This window comes from Uloborus diversus, unplaced genomic scaffold (assembly GCF_026930045.1).
Source record: "Uloborus diversus isolate 005 unplaced genomic scaffold, Udiv.v.3.1 scaffold_1161, whole genome shotgun sequence".
Lineage (NCBI taxonomy): Eukaryota > Metazoa > Arthropoda > Arachnida > Araneae > Uloboridae > Uloborus > Uloborus diversus.
In genome coordinates, this window is record NW_026557834.1 from 44,180 (window position 1) to 47,611 (window position 3,432).

General features: G+C 32.5%; 1 long non-coding RNA gene across 1 annotated transcript; it reads left to right on the forward strand.

Moving 5' to 3' along the window:
• The first annotated feature begins 657 nt into the window (after positions 1 to 657).
• Positions 658 to 2,870, forward strand: LOC129232336 (uncharacterized). Its single transcript, XR_008581336.1, has 3 exons — positions 658 to 863; positions 1,528 to 1,725; positions 2,521 to 2,870. It is a non-coding gene; the product is annotated as an uncharacterized LOC129232336 (long non-coding RNA).
• Positions 2,871 to 3,432: the final 562 nt, after the last annotated feature.

Below are 3,432 nucleotides of genomic sequence, written 5' to 3' on the forward strand. Positions count from 1 at the left end.
GTGGATAGTATTTTAATGATCTAATTATTGTAATTATGGAGAAATGATTTTTGAAGTAGGGGGCGAAGTTTTCTTCATTTGAACAAATTAAAATACACCAATGTTTTTGGCGGGCGAGAGTGCCAAAAAACAGGAAAGAAGATAAAAATGAAAGGAAATCCAAGTGAGTATAAGTTTTGTGTGTTGACCAGTACACCGAACTGACATGTAAGAAATTTAATCTAATTTTCTTACAAGTTGCTTCCTCTTTAAAAAAAATAATACTACGTTGCATATATTAGCTGTTTTATAAGGTAATAAATGACTACATTGCTCAAAATGTGTCGGAATTCATTAATGAGCCTAAGTTTGCCGATGATTGGTTTTATGAACCGTATTTAGTCACCAAAGAAGATTTCTGTTGTTTTTGGGACCTCGGTTTGGTGTATTTTTAATCAACATAAATGCAGCTTTCTGTTTGATGATACATTTACTGTATTAACTGCCATTTTTTATACTAAGAGCTCCTACAGCTCAACAGGCAATTAAAATAGCTATGGGTTATTATTTTATACTTAATGCTAATTGCTTCATGTAATATCTTTTCAATAATGTTTTTATAGCTCTTTTACTGTGTTATTCTTGTTGCACTGTAATGTTGGTATTATATTCCTGGCTTCTATTTTCTTTTCATGGCAATGCATTACTGGTCCCGTTTTTGTGAGGCTACTTTTATCTTAAGATGGACAGCATTTTGTCGAGTGGATGTAAATAACAGCTAAATCGTTGGTGATTTTGACCTGGAGTTTATGGCAACTATGACGTTAGGCGACTGCAATGGTTTCACTCGCATGAACAAACGGAAAGTACCCAAGGATAATTTGGTAAGGCAAATTTAGATAATTAAATTTATTTTATGTTTCACAAAAGAACTAGATGAGTGCCCAAAAAAAACAGTATTGAAAACTTCAATTATTAAAGAATCAAATATGTATTTAAAAATTGATGCACCTAGTTAATCTATTACAAAATTGTTTCGCTCCGCCTTGCATGTGGATAATATGATTTGATGCCGGTAAAATGTTACAATGTATTTAATATTTCGTATTGAGGTGTAAATGATGTTTGATGCACTTTTGAATCCATTGGGAGACCTGGAATCCTATTTTCTAAAGTATTAACCTTGAAGTGGCCTCTATTGAAGCACTGATCACAACTGGTGTGTTTATCTTATTTGTCTGCGAGCACTCCAGGTTAAAATGCATTGTGTGCAAAGTGTTTCCCTGCTTGATATTTGGTATTCTTGATTTTTTTCTATGCACAGAAGGCAGAAATTCATATTAATTTATTATAATTGTTCTCCTTTTGGATGCTATTCTATACTGTTCATCTGAGTAAGTAGAAACCTGGTGTAATAGACAACAGAAATATAATAATTTGTTTATGAAAACAGGGAAAACTCATGCATTGCGTACTATTCCATTGTGATGCATTGTAATATTGTTGCATTTAAGATTTAAATTAAGTTGTTTTTTTTCCCCCCCACAGTTAAAGAAGTATTTTGGGTGTGCAGCTTCAGAAACTGAATTCCTTACTGAATGGTACATGGTAGAGAGATTTGGCTTCATTTACTGTCAGTCATTTCCTCTGCTTGTACTTTTCAGTTTAGCCTGAGCCTGAAGAGTAACAACTGAATCAACAGAAGTATGGATCTGTACAATGTTTCAAGGGTTTTCATCTGTAGAGGTAATCAAGTAGAAAATCATACAACTTTAGACTTTAAAAGTTGACAAATGACACAAGCCTACATGAACTTTTTCCCATGTGTTCTAACTTTTGATTGTTTATTGATTTGTGTTCGAAAAAAGTTAAACAGAGTAAGCTATTAAAAACAGCTTGTTAACCTATTAAAACTATTAAATAAATGATTTAATTAGAAATAGATGCGAAATACAATACAGTTGACTCTATTTAATGACTTTCAGGGGACCACAAAAAAAATCGTACTTAAATAGAATGCTTCTAAAACTGCAGTGGAGTATCTGGGACTATGAAAAGTCATTCAATAGAATGTCATTAAATAGAGAACCAACTGCAATTTGTTATTTGAAAAAGTAGAAAAAACAATGCATTGTGTATTATTTCCAGTATGATTATGATGCATGGTAATATTGGTGCATTTAAGTTTTAAATTAAGTTGTTTTTCCCCCGCAGTCCAAGAAGTATTTCGCATGTGCAGATGCAGAAACTCTAAATGGCACATAGTAGAGAGATTTGGCTTCATTTGCTGTCATTTCCTCTGCTTATGCTTTTCAATTTAGTCAGAGCCTGAAGAGTAATAACTGATTCAACAGAAGTATGAATGTGTGTGATATTTCAAGAGTTTTAATCTGTAATAAGTAATCAAGGAGGAAATTATTCAACTTTAAAATCATCAAATAACAAGTGTACATGAATTTTTTCCTTATGTTCTAACTTTTTATTATTCATTGATTTGTGTTATGCAGTTGACTCTAACTCGAATATTTTTTTATTTCATAGATTTCATTGGGTCCCTAACTCTTGAGAAGGCTGTGGTTGCTTCCCGTAACTCAAAGGTTACAGCCGGTTTTTCAGGACTTTGTGATTGAGAGTTAACTGTACTATGTAGTATTTTGTCTACACATCTGAGGAGCAAAAGCGAACTGTGTTAGCTTTAGCTAACTGAGCTGTTAGCGAAAGATAACAGCTCAGGCTCATTGATCTCTTGAATTTACAGTGATTGGCATAGTTAACCTAAATTAATTTTTACTGTGTACTTGTTAGGTAATTTTTATGCCTTCTGAAACCTCTTTACACACCCTTGATGAAAAAGTTACCCAATTTTACTCCATATAGAGATGTTTGGTGCTTCTTTAGATCACCTGTTTCTTTCAAGTCTTGATATCTCTTACTCCATCTTTATTAATAGCACCCATAATTGTTGTAAAATAATTTAAATGAAAATTCAGAAAGTAAGTTTTTAAGCTCAATGGAAGACTCAAGTAGGAGCATATTCTTGAAGATTTAAAGCTTGGATCCTCCTTTTTGTAGATATTTGCCTAGAAGCTTGTTAAGACACCTTTAATGGTATCCTACGTAGAACGTGTGATGCAGGATAATGGTAGAACTAACGAGACATTGGGACAAAATATTGAAAGTATTTTGTGTAATTTGTCTGCTTGTCATCAAAAAAGGGTGGAAGTATCTGAAGACATAACATGCCTCATAACAATTCCTTTAAGAGGAATTGGTTAATTTTTAAAATGTTTTTACCATATTGTTTGGAGGCTTGCTCCATTTCCCTTGAATTAGGATCTTTTGATCAAATCCAAATTGTTAAACAGTTATATTTCTGTTTCATTCATGAAGAAATAAAGATTTGATCATTTGAATTGTTACCTACCATGCGTATATTTTTGGAAGCTATAAATA